The sequence below is a fragment of the Nanorana parkeri genome, unplaced genomic scaffold (assembly GCF_000935625.1).
Source record: "Nanorana parkeri isolate BGI_ZX_2015 unplaced genomic scaffold, ASM93562v1 scaffold963, whole genome shotgun sequence".
Taxonomy (NCBI): Eukaryota; Metazoa; Chordata; class Amphibia; order Anura; family Dicroglossidae; genus Nanorana; species Nanorana parkeri.
The window spans coordinates 574,475-591,091 of NW_017307231.1; the positions used below are offsets into that span (position 1 = coordinate 574,475).

Here is a 16,617-nt window from a genome sequence, read left to right on the forward strand (position 1 = left end):
AATGTATTGCTGCGGTTTGTAGTCCTCTATGGCTATAGGTGGTACACAGCCCTGGTGTTTGCTGAAATTGAAGCTTTTGAGAGTTTTCCTCTTTCTCAAGTCTGAAGCAATACCTGAGGAAGAAAGAAAAACTCTTGAAAGCTCGTCTTCTAAGGTTAGTACAATAAAAAGGTATCACCGCATACCGCATTACTCTCGTATTTTGTAATCTTATTCATATATACTTCTTTAGTTTTTTTTAGTGGTGAAAATTATTAGTGCCCCCCCATTTTGACTGTGGTATCTTATGTGCCCCCCCTATATATTGTTCCTAGAGTCGCCACTGTCTGAGAGAGACAAAGAATATACTTTCACTTGTCCTGTTCTATAGACTTCTCTCTGTGTCCTAACACTCACACAGACACACAGAACTATGACTCATCCTGCTGTCTCTCCACAGAGCAGAGGGGGGAGGAGGTGAAAACAGCTAATTGCAGTTTAGAGATAACAACCCGACCCTGTGAGAGGGACGGATTAAGGATATTGTGGAGGGAATTTTGAACTTCTAGGCTTCTGGCCTGTAAAAGAATCTATAAAATAAAGTATGAAATATAGCTCTGTGACTCCTAAGAATGCACACACATGTACATCCCCCCTGCACCTCCCCATTGCCACCAAAAACTCAAAATCACTTACAAAGGTGGAAATGTCTTTTAAGTGTCCCAAAAAACAAGCTTAATCTCACTCATTTGCCCTGTGGGTAACCAAAATCCATGAAACTTCCAGGGGATAGGATTTGGAAGCGGAGAACTTGGGTTGTGCAAAGTTTTAAGGCATTTGATTGAGGTTTAAGCACATTATGGTACATTAAGCTCTTCTTACATTAAGCTAAATGTTTTCCAGGAATGTAATAAAATAGTTTAATGTGAATAACTTTTGGTATGTTTTATCAAATGACCCCAAATCTTCAGAATATGTTGGCATAGATAGAGTCGTGTGGTTTTGGAAGTTTGGGAGAAATTGATTAACATCTAAGTTGTATTTTGTACGTTAAGCCACATTAAGCTCCCCAAAAAACAAGCTTACTGTCACTCATTTGCCTTGTGGGTAACCAAAATCCATGAAACTTCAAATATAGGTTTGGGAAGCTGAGCACATGGATTATGCAAAGTTTCAAGGCAATTTATTGAGTTTTAGGCACATTATGGTACATTAAGCTACATTAAGCCATTTTCACATTAAATGTTTTAGGATGTCCCTTTAATCAACTTGCAGCTGCTTTGCCTCCAGATACATCTCCCTGCAACTGAGTCTGTGCACGAATACACTTACAACTAGTCTGGGAAGACTCTACTGACCGCAAGTACTACTGTTTAATTATATAAATATAATCTGTGAGTGACTTTATTGTGCTCCTGTGTAAGAAAATGACACAAAATATGATTTCTTTTTTTATGTCATATTCCTTTTCTCTAAGCATAGGGTGGAAAAGTTCAATAATAGATGATTGTTTCCGTTGTTGCACAAAGTTCAGAATGTGTTTAATTTAAAGTTACAAAATATTACAGGATATGGTATATCTTACAGAATGAGTCTATAAGATGCTTGATGATTACAAAATATAGTATATCTTACAGCAGAAATCTATAAGATACGTGTCTTTGGTTAGTAAGTAAAAAATAGTCCTAACAGGTGTTTCTATTCATTGTGAGTGTGGGGGTGTCTTTGTGATGTGTCTGTCTGTGCATATGTGTGTGTCTGTGGATCTGTAGTGTGAATGAGTGTGTCTTTTTATTCATGCTTTTACTTTAAAATAACCTATGTGATGTTTACCTTAAAAGTCTTTCTGATTAGCATAAGGGAGTGCCATACTCTTTATAGCTGAGTCATGTGTTCTCCTTCAATCCCATTTTGTCCTGAGTCATGTGTTTTACTCTACAAACTCATTTTAAAGGCCAAGTCTTCTTGAGCATTCCTAACAACTGTTTCAACTATACTTAGGTCTGCCTGTCAAGCTTACTGATTGTTTACCAATTGTAAACTAAACATCAGCAGCACCAGTCAAAACTGCATCTCTAAACTTGGATAGATTAAAATATAGAAAATCAATCATCATATAAGGTTCACACATACATATTTCAATATCTGGTTTCATGGTTTTAACATCCTGTATGATGAAATACAGGTCTCATATAACCTGTGTTCCACGCATCATCATTGCCAGGGTGTCTCAAATCCTTGCCTGCGTTGCACGCATTTCCTCAGTGACTGCATGATCTAATACAGGCCTCAAACCCATTACCTGCAAATACCACTGACCTGTGTATCCGCAGTTGAGATCCATCAGAGAAGGCAAATTGACATATCACACAAGTCCCTCTGCCAGTTTGAGATAACTCAGAACTTCCTCATTAGAGCGTGTAGCGCAGTGGGACGGGATCTAGCCATAAAGCTTCAAAAGGAGCCCTCTTATAGATCTTCAGGTTTGGACAAGGTAAGTAAAAAGTGTTGAAGCTTGGATGCCCTCCAAAGGGCCTCCTGAATGGAGGCCAAGGTTCCTGAGTAGATGAAGTGAAAGGCCCTGAACTGATTGGCTTGGACCAGAGGATCTAAACGGCCTGGAAAAAAGAGGGGGTGACCAATGATTGGAGAGGAACGGTTAAATTAGCAGGTTCTCTGAGAAGGCTCCGCACCTGTTTCAGTACTAACCAGGTTGCACCAATCGTAGGATGGGAGAGAATAATTCAAAGCTGGTTGTGTTGCTATTGTTCTATGTGGACCCACAATTTGGAGAAATACCCTGGACAAATGGGAAGCCCTATAATAGAGGACCAGATCAGGGAATCCAATCCCTCCATTTAGTTTGTCTGGTTAACCCAGAACCAGCCTATTCACCCATAAGACGTTCCTAAATTCAGCGCGTATGGAGTGAAGAAAGCTGCCACGAATCCTAATCAGAAGGGTCTAGAACTACATAACTTGGTGTCATCTGCAAACACGGAAATAGTACTTTTAATCCAGTCCAACACTGAACCTTGGGGGACACCACTAACAACCTCTGACCATTCAGAGTATGAATCCTTGATCACCACTCTCTCAATACGGTCTTTACACCACTTCATGTGCAGGTTTAAGGTATCCCCCAAGCATATTCAAGAATTGTGTATTTTTGATGTTGCCTTTTAAGCCTTATTAAAAAAACTCTTCACTACTGAACAGTATAGTTTAAACATTATTTTTTCATTGGTACACTTTTCCCATGGCAATGCCCAGCTACTTGTAAACTGGCCTTGAAAATATTCGGCTCCCATAGCAAAGGGTTCAACCACTATGGGGTGACTATGACCACTATGTCTCCCTGGGGAAGAGACCCTGTGTGCCCTGAAAAGTTGGTTTGATTGATGCATATGACTCATGTTCAATAAAAAATTTACAAGAAGTTTGCATCCCATGAGTGCTGATGATTACTTTCATCTGTGCTGTTTGACCAACACAATCGCTGTTTTTTTTAATGGACTCTAACATTCATTTTGTTCTGGCGCTCTTCTGTTTTCTGTCCCTTATTTAAAACACATGGACCTCGAAGATTGCCTTGTAGTTAATTTTTGCTGAATGTCAGATTCTCTGCTGTATACATTTGTCTCATATTAGACTGCAGATAAAATCATATTATTATTATATATTATAGTTATTTGAAATATACTTACTTCTGTTCCCTGGCTATTATAACAGTGAAGATTTGTGGGGCACAAACTTGATAGGTAGTAGTACCAAGAAAAAAGTAGTTGCAGCCGTACCCACAGACAATAGATGTCCATTGAATGTTGTTTTTAGTGGGATTTGAAATGCTGTCAATCCTTCGAGGTTTTATGCCCCCCTCATGTGGTATAGAACTAAAAGTATTGTACTATAATGGAATCAAATTGTGACGATAAGAGATAAGAGAGAGAAGGATGATAATTTTGAGGATGTTATTCCTCCCAAACCAATAGAAGGCGTCTCTGTCCCATGCCTTCAGGTCTCTCCTAATGGAGGCAAGTAGAAATTTAGGGAAAAAAACTTTGTCCAGGGAAATATAGGTTCACCCCAAGATATTTAATATACGTTGGTGCCCATTTAAACCGAAAACTACTCTGAAGCGCTTGAAGAGGGCCAGCCGGAACATTAATATTCAGGGCCTCAGATTTAGGCCAGTTAATCTTAAAATTTGAGAGGCGACAATAATGATCAACCACTTTTAGCAAAGAAGGAAGAGAGGTCGCTGGCTGTGTGACAAGGAAAAGCAGGTCACCAGCAAATTCCGCGACCTTATGGGAAACCAATCAAAGAGAGATTCCCAGGATATCTCAGTTGGAGCGAATATGACAAAGCAGGGTGTTAAAACAAAAATCAAAGGGGAGAGAGGACAACCCTGGCTTGTGCCATTACCGAGACCAAAAGAGTCAGAGAGAGCCTCATTGACACAGACGGTCGCTGTCGGGGTAGAGTAAACAGCTGCAATCCATGAGAGCATATGGACCAACATACTACAAAGTGGATTGCAGGAATGACCAATCTGTCGAAAGCTTTTTCAGCATCGGTGGACACTAAGATAGTGGGGTGTCGAAATCGGTGTGAGACGTGAATCAAGTTTAGTGCTCTTGTGGTGTTATCCTTAGCCTCCCTACCCAGAATAAAGCCCACCTGATCCAAGTGAATAAGCTTTTGTAGATGGGGGAGAAGGTAGTTAGCAAGGATTTTCGTAAAAATGTTTAAGTCAACGTTAAGAAGAGGGATGGAACGATTGAGAGGGGTCCTTACCTTCCTTGTGAATTAGCAAGATATGTGCACGCAAAGCTACATGACTTCTTTTATAAACAAAACAAAGTGACCAGAAAATGTAATTTAGCAGCAAATGCATTTTTGTCTTTCTAAATGTCACTTTTGCTGAAGTACGTTGTACAGGTACAACACTTCATGTGCAGGTTTATGGCATCCCCAAGCATATTAAAGAATTGTGTATTTTTAATGTTGCCTTTTAAGCCTTATTAAAAAACCTCTTCCCTACTGAACATAGTTACATAGTTAGTCATGGTTAGTTAGGTTGAAAAATAGACACATGTCCATCGAGTTCAACCTATAGAGATATGGAGAAGAAAAAAACAGAACAAAAAAAGAGAAGAAAAACCTAAAGAGAATGCTATGCCCACAGCTGTTGATCCAGAGGAAGTAAAAAAAAACCCCTATAAAGCATGGTTCAATTTGCTCCAACAGGGGGAAAAAATTCCTTCCCGATCCCATAAAGCAATCGGATATTCCCTGGATCAACAATCTCTGATGCTTAATATACCTAGAAGAACTCACTATCCATTAATATTCTGTGCATTTAAAAATACATCCAGATGTTTTTAAAAACAATTAACTGAGCTAGCTAGAACTAGCTCCTGGGGGAGTATATTCCACATTTTCACAGCTCTAACTGTGAAGAATCCTTTCCGCAAAGGTTAAACCTCTTTTCCTCCAGACGCAAAGAGTGCCCCCTTGTCCTTTGCAGTGACCTTAACGTGAATAATTTGGCACCAAGCTCACTATATGGACCATTTATGTATTTATAGATGGTGAGCATGTCCCCCCTTAATCGCCTCTTCTCTAGAGAGATCAAATTCAGGTCAGCTAATCTTTCCTCATAGCAGCTTTAGGATCACCATTTAAACATCTTAGCATAATTTTTCCACGAGCGCAGATTTTTGTTGTAACCAAATCTTTCCTCATAGCTGAGCTCCTCCATGCCTCTTATGAGTTTAGTCGCCCTTCGCTGCACTTTCTTCAGTTCCACAACATCCTTTTTGTGAACTTGTGCCCAAAACTGAACTGCATATTCCAGATGAGGTCTTACTAATGCTTTGTACAGGGGGCAGGATTATGTATCTATTTCTGGAGTCTATACCCTTTTAATACAAGAAAGCATTTAGAAACTGCAGCTTGACATTGCATGCTATTATTGAGTCTATGATCTACCAGAACACCCAAATCTTTCTCCCCCTAGAGTGTATGACACACGCATGTTTTTAGTCCCCAAGTGCATAACTTTACTTTTATCAACATTAAACCTAATTTGCCAAATAGATGCCCAATCACGCAGTGGACTATACTTGAATCTGCTTGTAAGTTGGAGACATCCTGTAAGGACTGTATTCCACTACATAACTTGGTGTCATCTGCAAACACGGAAATAGTACTTTTAATCCAGTCCAACACTGAACCTTGGGGGACACCACTAACAACCTCTGACCATTCAGAGTATGAATCCTTGATCACCACTCTCTCAATACGGTCTTTACACCACTTCATGTGCAGGTTTAAGGTATCCCCCAAGCATATTCAAGAATTGTGTATTTTTGATGTTGCCTTTTAAGCCTTATTAAAAAAACTCTTCACTACTGAACAGTATAGTTTAAACATTATTTTTTCATTGGTACACTTTTCCCATGGCAATGCCCAGCTACTTGTAAACTGGCCTTGAAAATATTCGGCTCCCATAGCAAAGGGTTCAACCACTATGGGGTGACCATGACCACTATGTCTCCCTGGGGAAGAGACCCTGCGTGCCCTGAAAAGTTAGTTTTATTGATGCATATGACTCATGTTCAATAAAAAATTTACAAGAAGTTTGCATCCCATGAGTGCTGATGATTACTTTCATCTGTGCTGTTTGACCAACACAATCAACTAACATTCATTTTGTTCTGGCGCTCTTCTGTTTTCTTTCCCTTATTTAAAACACATGGACCTCGAAGATTGCCTTGTAGTTAATTTTTGCTGAATGTCAGATTCTCTGCTGTATACATTTGTCTCATATTAGACTGCAGATAAAATCATATTATTATTATATATTATAGTTATTTGAAATATACTTACTTCTGTTCCCTGGCTATTATAACAGTGAAGATTTGTGGGGCACAAACTTGATAGGTAGTAGTACCAAGAAAAAAGTAGTTGCAGCCGTACCCACAGACAATAGATGTCCATTGAATGTTGTTTTTAGTGGGATTTGAAATGCTGTCAATCCTTCGAGGTTTTATGCCCCCCTCATGTGGTATAGAACTAAAAGTATTGTACTATAATGGAATCAAATTGTAACGATTGAGTCTGAATATTAAAAATAGCATTCTCTTGTCCCCCAGTTCAGAGCAAATGCAGGCTTTCATTTAGTCATTTGTCAGATCCTTCCACATTCCACAGAACAGAGATCTACTTATCTGGCCTGTGATCTTTATTGCTCCCCAAGACAAGTGAGTCCCAAATAGCCCTCTAAGCCTTAGCTGTCCGTAATTAAAGGCATGTCACCGGCCACTCATCTATTACCAGGGGACAAGTTAATATAAACAAGCATGTCTGGTAGAGGTAATGACCCAGGTGACCCAGCATTGACCCAAATGTCATAAACCTGAGTTACAATATCAGCTACTTTTCATAATTTGGAATTGAGTGGTGATATTGTAAAATCCTACTCCTCCCCAGCCCTGCCCTAGGGCCGGCTCCATCAAGAAAGAAACATCCAGAAAGGAACTCCAGTAACCTCAAGAAGTCTTAATATCGCAGAAGAGTTCCCCTTCTATCTCTGGACATCATCTGCTGAAAGCTTGCTTGAAGAAGAGCCCTGCAGACTTCTCTTTTGCTTACTGAGCTCTGAACTCTGTCAGAACTCCTAAAACCAGGACTGTTAAGTATTCACCTTTTAGTGCCTTTTATTTTACTGTTGTATATATATTTTGTCTCTTTTTATTTATATATTTTTCTTTATATTTTCTGCACTGTTTCTTTCATTTAATGACAATCTGAAAATCATTAAAGGAGAACTATGGGGTCAGTGTTTTTCCCCATAGTTGTCCTTAGGGTAACGGGAGGACACAAACTAGTGTCCTCCCGTTAACCTAAGCTCAGTATACCGCGAGCTACAGCCGCAGCGGATCCCGACTTAGAAGGCGGGATCCGCCCAGCTGAATACTGTCTGAGACAATAGGCATTGTTTAAGGTCTGTGTTTCCATAAAAAAACATATGGTGGCAGTGAACGTTTGTGGTTAAAGGGTTAACTGCGGAGTTAAACAACCCTGGTGACAATCGCTCTGTCTGCTGGCCTGAGATTGTGCCCCACGAGCTGTGCAGGGTGAGGCCGAGAGTGATATCGCCACATCCTTGTGATACAACGCTCGGTTCAGAACTGTGTATAGTCACGTGTGATTGACGTACAGCGGGTTCGGGCTGGACGTACCTCACACAAATCTTCCAAGCTTCTCTTCGGAGTTATTACAAATAAACTTTATGAGCCTAAATGAAAAGACTCCATTCAAATTATTTGAATGAAGTCTTTCAACAAAGAAAGCTAACTCAAAATACCCAGTGTATTATCAGGGAAATTCACAATCACATTTACTCCAGAAATCTGTACACCTAACAAATTATCACTTAAGACTTGTTTTCTTATATTTTGCACCACATAAACCAAATTCACATTGTTCTTATTAGCACCTGTTCTTATTATGAATGAGAGCTGAAAGTCAGATTCACAAAGCTGTTCATACACTTTTCTTATTAGGAAACTGAAGACTGATGAGACCAAAATGAGCCTGTGCTATCACACAGCAACACTTACAGGCTTAATTACAAGGTGAACATTTGAAAGATAAATATGTACAGGTTGGCTTTGTTTAATGCATCATTTATAATAGTTTGTTTGTAACACTTGTTATAAAAACACATTTATTTATGTTTCACATTTTATCAAATCATTTCTATTATTCAAATCAATGTAATTTCTCCTGACAATAGAAATTATAAAACAATGTACTAGTAGATATTCCAATTTTATTTTTGACTAGTTGCACCAGTTGTCAGTTATAGACATATTTACAAAGGTACCATATACACGAATCTGGGGCTATTTACTTCACTTTTCTTAGATATAAGAAATTTGTTCTAGTTAAAACTTAACACCAGTCTTAATGAATTAACCAAAAGTAAATATTTGCTCCATGTCAAATCAGTAATAAGAGAATGCATACCTTTTATTTCAGCTTAATTTCTTTGGATCTCTGTTAATGATAATGTATTTTCTGGTCCAAATATCTGTGCCACCAGTTTTATGTTTCTGTTTTCTCCTTTATATCTGAGTCATTTCAATTTAAAGAACTGTTTGCATATATCCTGTTCTTTCATGAAAAAATGTGCTGTGTTTATAAATTTCAGTTCTCCACTGAAACTAAGTTTCCTCTTTCTATTCATTTGTAAACCTACTTGGCATTCTCTGTTTCACAATTATTCCTATATACTTTATAAAGCCAGCATAAGTACTCTCCCCTTAAAATTGTGTTTATCATAAAATGTATTCCCCGAACCAGGGGCTGATAATTTTTCGGGATTCAGGTCTGAAATTCAATTTGTTTCGGAATTCGGATTGTTCCAAAATTTGGTTTAATTAAGAAATTATAAACAATAATCAATTCGTTCATTGCAGAAATAACCATACACAATTGTGGTTGGTGTGTATTTCACTGTAAGCCCTGCTTCACACCTAGGAGTTTTTGAGCAGTTTGAAAAGTGCTTGAAAAGTGCTTTTAACTGTCCAACACAAAAAATCCTATGATTTTCAATGGCCCTGGTTCACACCTGAGCAGAAAAATGCCTAGCAGGAAAATGTCAGATGCCTGAAAAGATACAGGAGCTTCTTTGGGCAGTCTCCCAAAACGCCCAAAATGCACCAAAACGCTCAACAAGAGAATCTTGCACATTTTCGTGAGCGTTATTGCGCATTTATACGCTACCAGCTTATGAGCTGCCAATCAGAACGTGTGTCTTCATGTACGCGCGTTAAAGCGCGCATACAAATGTGTACAACGCGCAAATATCATTCCAATGATAGTACAAACGCGCAAAAACGTTGCCGCCTAGGTGTGAAACTAGTCGAATAGGGTCACTGAGGACATGGGAGAAACACAGGAAACTCTCTCCGGCGCAAGCAACAGTCGCTACACAGCAAACTCAGAAACTTCTAAATGAAGCCTGGGATCCATGCAGGGACTGTCTGCTTTAAGATATTATCTATTTACTAGCTTCTTTGGGGTATTCAAACCTGTTTTCTTCTCCATTTCTGCTGTAAAATCCCCAGGTTTTTGAAAGTTACCTAAAGAGTGTACTTGTCTTCACTTCAAGAGCGGCAATTGATGCCTGGGGACAAGGTCATTTCTGACCATCTCACTTGTTTGCACTAGGCCCAGTTGGGTGGAGGCACTGTCAGAAGAACTATATGTCCCATCCTACCACATAGCGGAGGCTCAGAGCTACTAGTTCACCTGCAAGTGGGAGCAAGGTGAGGGTCAGCTTGCATGCCCCCTCCCGCCTATGACACAAGAAATTGCCATGTTAAAGAAATCTATTATGGGATTGCAAACCAAAAATATCACAAGCTTCCGGAATACTGAAAATCCCAAAGAAGAGATATGCATGCATGATTCCTGACTGCAAAGGCTAAACGCAAAAGGACTAGATCAATAAACACATTGTTATGAATTGACACTGTTGACTGGAGCGATGCAGTGCGTTCCAGCCCGATTCTGGCCAGAACGCACTGCCTCGCATTGCAAAAATGTCAATAAAGAGACGTGTTTCTACTTTGGAGTGTCCATAACTTCTAGGCAATAAGTGTACTGTTTACTGTTGCATGAAACGTCAATAAAGATACGTTTTTCTACTTTGGAGTGCCGGTGTCCATAACTTCTAGCAATAAGTGTACTGTTGCATGAAACGTCAATAAAGAGACGTTTTTCTACTTTGGAGTGCCGGTGTCCATAACTTCTTATACTCGATTCAGACGGTGGCCATCCGTCGACTACTGATGCACCCAACCTATCATTACGGAATAGCGGTAAGGAGTGCAATGGGTACATGGATTGTAACGTCGGGTAAATAGACACCAAACATGTCAAGCTTACAAATTGCGCGCACTCGCAAAATCGCAAAAAAACACCATACCCAAAACTGACCACAGGCGACGCTTTAAAAGCTTTTACCGCTCATCAGTTTAGTGTTATCAGTGATTGATGCCCCTAAAATTATTGCTCTCACTGCGACGTTCGCGGCGATATGTAACATGTGCGGCATAATGGGCGCAATCATTGTTTTCGCAGGTATGCGCACCTGACGCATGTTTGCATGCGTGTATGTATGGGGGGACTTTAAAAAAAAATATTTGTTTTTTTAATTCTTTTTTTTGTGTAACTTTAAAACATTTTTGGGGAAACTTAAATTCTTTTTCATTTTTTTTCACCTAACTTAATTGCTAAGGACAATGACAGAGGTTTGGATACACGTCTTCTGCAAAGGATGTGTAAGCCGCACTGCCGCGCCAAGGCACCTCTTATAGTGCAGTCCTAACTCTAAACTATGAGAGTCTCCATCTTGGAGCACATGGGGGCAGAAGATATCAAATTGGGTGCAGGCCTGTCAGGAGGACGCCCCACCTCCTTAAAGGTACAGAAACACACAAGGGATCCCGCACATCCCATTGGCAATTATTAAGGCGCAACTTCTTTTGACTTTCTCTTTCAGAGACATGGCTGTATATATCTATGAAATAAATGTGGCAGACAGTCATGTGAGGGAAATTTATCGTTCATATTTTTCCTGCAAGGGAATAAAACTAAAGAGATCAGTCATATCTATGTACAACTAAAGACAACATATGCAAGTGTGTATCATTTTTTATCAAAAACATGACAAAATTCTGTTATTTTCATTACATGTTGATGCAACCTAAGCAAATGGCTACATTCAGAGCACTGTTGCCACTTTGCTATTAGTGTAATCATGTTTGGACAGTCAAATTTGACAGAACAATGGCTGAAGGGAGAGCAAGACACGGCAAGCATGTCGCCGCAAGACGCAGCTCCACCAACCAAAAGAGGGCCAGCGCCATGTCTCTCCATGAGATGGTGAAAATGGTCCTTATATTTCAAAAGGATGACTACGACTATAGATGGGCTTCATATGGCCGGGAGGATGAAATCTTGAATAAAGTTATCTCTGTCCTGTAAGTTTGGCCAGCAGCACTCCAAGGATCTGATTTGAAGAACAGAGAGGCGGAACAACTGGAGAGAACTAAACGCATTATATCAAAAAGTAAGTGACTTGCATTTGCAGCCAATTTTATAATAGCCCAAGTGGCCCAAATTAATATCATTAATAATGTACAACCAGGGGCGGACTGACCATTTGGGCAGTCGGGCACGGCCCGAGGGCCTGTGGCCAGTAGGGGGCCCGTGTCCCCCTGCTCCCCCATTACACTTTGCCATTTTGTTCGCCCCGCGTGCTGCCTGCTTGGATAGGCAGGGCTCCCGGCGCAGTGGGCAGACTGATAGCGGTAGCCGTAGGACACAGACGGGGACAGAGAGAGGACATGCCAGTGGCGTAACAACCGGGGGGGGGCCCGGTATGTCTGCCCGGGGGGGCGCCAGCCGCCGGGCAGTGACAAGCGGGCGGATTAAAGATTTACCGGCAATAATGGGCTGCCCTGACAGGCAATAACGGGGCTGCCCTGGGGACCTCAGGCGTGAGGGCCCAGTGTGCAGCAGCTTCACAGTGCAGAGAGAGACGGAGACCAGCACGTCTTTGACAAGGTGAGTGATTTAATGTTTTTTTTTCTCGTTCACCCCGTGTTGCTTAATCCGCCCGTGTAAACTGACACCAGCCAGGAGAACAGCGTCAGACGGCTGAGTGTCAGACTCACCATTCCAGAACACAGAATAGCTGAACCCTGTACGTCCGCTTGATGATGGAGTCTCCAACCACCAAGATCTGCCTCCCCTGATTCACCCCAACAAATATGCCAGGTTGCAGAATGTTGGGGATAACAGCTCAGGGGGGACACTGCTGGAGCAGGACGACTCCTCTATCCTTAGGGGGAGTGATTGCTCCAGCGAGGATGGGAGGAGGCGTATCTTCCATGCCATCTGAGCTCAGTGTCCCCCCTGAGCTGTTATCCCCAACATTCTGCAACCTGGCATATTTGTTGGGGTGAATCAGTTCAGGGCTGACCTCTTGCACTCTTCCCCCTTCCCCTCCTTCGAACAGTAACCCTGCAGCCCACCTCTGGGTCCTGCTCTTCCAAGCCCGCCTTCTCTTCTAGACCACCCCCGTTATGTCCAGAATCTGGGTTTCCAAACAAACAACTCGCTCACATCTAGCGCAAATGTATTCCCCCTCGAAGCATACATGCATACAAGCATCGTGCACCTGGTTGCATACCCACTCATGGAAGTTATTATTCCCCCTTTATTTAGTTTTGTTATTTTATCATTAAGATTAAATTTAAACTTTATACTTTACCCTGCCGTTAAATTCAATTACACTCCTGCCTTGGGATTAATTAATTCACAACACAGCCTTGGTGTTAATTTATACTATAATTAAAAAAAAACTATAATTAATACTAGCCCTGGGGTTAAATGATACCCTGGGGTTGAATTTCACTACAGCATATGCCCTGGGGTTGAATTTCACTACAGTCCTTGGTTTAAATTAGGGATGCACCGATACCGATACAAGCATCGGTATCGGCCGCGATACCGAGTATTTGCATGAGTACTCGTACTCGTGCAAATGCTCGGATGTCTAAAACGAGTACCTGTGTCTGCCATCTTCCACCGCCGCACACAGCACACAGGACCGTGTCTGCATTCATTCAAGATGGCCGCGATCTCCTTCTCCACGGGCGAACGGCCGAAAGCATACACTACCGCCCTGGGGCTAATTTAAATTACCCCAGGGCGGTAATTTACACTACCGTCCTGGGGTTCATTTTACACTACCGTCCTGGGGTTCATTTACACTACCGCCCTGGGGTTTAAATTACACTTCCGCCCTGGGGTTAAAATTACACTACCGCCCTGGACTTAACTTACACTACCGCCCTGGGACGGTACACCAATAGCTGTAAAAAAAATAAAGTGCTGTAAAATACAAGGCAATACAATAATATGCAGTACAATACAATAAAATACAGGACTGCTTTAAATTCTGACGAGATCTTTTTTTGGGCACTATATGTACCACTTAACCACTACTCATCGCGCTCCTCTGGACCTCCTCGATCGTCCGCACTTCACCGATTCCTCTTCTCGTTACTGCGGCTCTCACCCCCGATCCTCTGTCCGTCCTCGTGTAAGTCCGTCCTCCTCTTGTATGTCCTTCAGCCCCGTCCGGCTTCCCTGCACGCCCACGCACTCAGCTCTGCAGAGGAACCGGATCCAGCGGTTCCTCTGCTTCCGGTTCAGCAGAGGTTCTTGGGGTTGCCAGCCATGTGTGTGGCAACACACAAATATTAGGGATGCGGAAATTAACGATTAATCCCTCAATTAATCGTAAATTTTTTTGATCGATCAAAATTATTTTGATCGATCAAAGTTCTTTTGATCCGTACTCACCTCTCCGCCGGCTTCCGGTTTTTCTGTCGGAGATCCCAAGTGGCTGTCGGCTAATGAAGGGAAGGGGGGAGGAGTCCGGTGACGTCGATGTCTGTGACGTCACTGGACTCCTCCCCCTTCCCTTCGTTACCCGATGAAGCTGCTTGGGCTGGTGAGTACACATCCCGGCCGGGAGAGAAACACTTTTTACCTGAAAGTTTTAATCTGCTGAATCGAGCAGATTAAACCTTTCCCTGCGATCGTTTTTGTTTTGTTTTTTCTGACATCGGGAGCCGCGGCCTGACCGTCAGTCAGAAAAGAAGAAAAAGGCATACAATTGCATAGCTAGATTCCTATTGGCTATTGCACTTTGCAATAGCCAATAGCAAACTAGCTAATGCACCCGCCCACTGATGCTGTCAATCAGCAGATGGGGACCTGAATTTTTCTATCAGGTCCTCTTCTGGTGATTGAAAGCAGCAGGGTGTGGGTGCATTAGCTAGTTTGCTATTGGCTATTGCAAAGTGCAATAGTCAATAGGAATCTAGCTATGCATTCTTATGCCTTTTTTTTTTTTATTCTGACAACTGCAACTGGCAGAACACTAAAAAAAAAAAAAGTCTGCAGATAGCAAAGAAGCTATTGCTTCCTGTGCTATCTGCCATCATTTCAGGTGGGTGCTCTCTCCCAGCCCCCCCTAACCCCCTCTCCGCGGATGGGGGGGAGAGGGCACCTCCCTGAAATGAGAGGGACACCTCCCTGAAATTGCTTGGGATCCCTGGCATTGGCAATGAAGTAATAAAATGAACTAGGATCACACTAATCCAGCACGTTATTATTCTGACTTGCCCCACTCAAGCGGCGGCCATATTGAGTGGGGCACGTGAGATTAATAACGTGCTGGATTAGTGTGATCCTAGTTCATTTTATTACTTCATTGCTGTGTATGTAGCTGGATCTGTATGTGCGTTATAATTAATCGAAATCGAATCGAATAATTAATGTAGTTGGATCTGTATGTGCGTTATAATTAATCGAAATTAATGGATTAATCGATTAAAAAAAATTTTGATTAATCGAACAGGAAATTTTTAATCATTACCAGCCCTAATATATACCGTATTTTGCGGTCCATAAGACGCACCGGACCATAGGACGCAGGGAGGTCCGGTGCGCCTTATGAAGCACTCGACAGACTGTAGCTTCTGACACAGCTTCTATGACAGAAGCTGTGACAGAAGCTGCAGTTAGTGACCACTGAGACAGGTGGCGCTGTGATTACAGCGCCACGGTCTCAGTGATCACACAGAGCAGACGAAGAAAGTCCGTTCTTCGTCTGCTCTATGGTGATCTCGATCGTCGCCGCTGCTCGGTTTTAATACGAGTGATCTCATTAGATCACTCGTATTAAACGAGCAGTGGCTCCTACTGCTGAATACGATCGCCGCCGCCGCTGCTCGGCTTTAATACGAGTGATCTCATTAGATCACTCATATTAAACGAGCAGTGGCTCCTACTACTCGCCCGGCGCCCGAAACTGCATGTCTCGGGCGTCGGGATTCGCTCCATAAGACGCAGGCACATTTTCCCCCTCCTTTTGGGGGGAAAAAAGTGCGTCTTATGGAGCGAAAAATACGGTACATATGCCAAGGTTTTTCATTTAATCCTTGCTTCCATGCTTAGGGAGTCCATGCCTGGCTTTGTTCCAGGTCAGTTATTCATCAACTAATAAAGGGAGGTATATGATGTCAGCTCTATATGACGCAGCTCTATCTATATGTGTCTTGCCGGCTCCTTTTTAAAGTGTATGTTGGGACAAAATAAAAAAAACAAAACAAATGCATCTCTTCAATTGCACATTTTTCCATGTCTTATCCCTTTGAAGACAATGAAAGTACATTATCTGCCAGAAATGCACTCCACTCCTAATTCCTGTTGGTGTCCTCCCTGCCCATTTTTTATTTGCTAAATTACTGAATTATACACCTTCTTTTCATCTCCACAGCATAAGAACTAATTAACTTTTTAACTCTTGATTACAGATCAAGATATCTCAAGATAGCACAGGACTGCTTTAAATTCTGACGGGATCTTTTTTTTTGTCAGTTGCTCCTTTTAGAATAGATACTAATGATGAGCGTGCTATGTTCCCTTTGAGAAATATCTATTTACCACTTGTTTCTGAGCTTGGGTCCCCCCCTT

The 16,617-nt window shown here is 41.7% G+C and overlaps 1 long non-coding RNA gene across 1 annotated transcript in view; it reads left to right on the plus strand.

The window, feature by feature from the left end:
* Positions 1 to 3,092, plus strand: part of LOC108795378 — an 18,149-nt gene extending 15,057 nt beyond the window's left edge. Inside the window, exon 3 of the long non-coding RNA XR_001941752.1 lies at positions 3,001 to 3,092. This is a non-coding gene — a long non-coding RNA (uncharacterized LOC108795378). The remainder of the gene's footprint in view (positions 1 to 3,000) is intronic.
* The last annotated feature ends 13,525 nt before the right edge of the window (positions 3,093 to 16,617 follow it).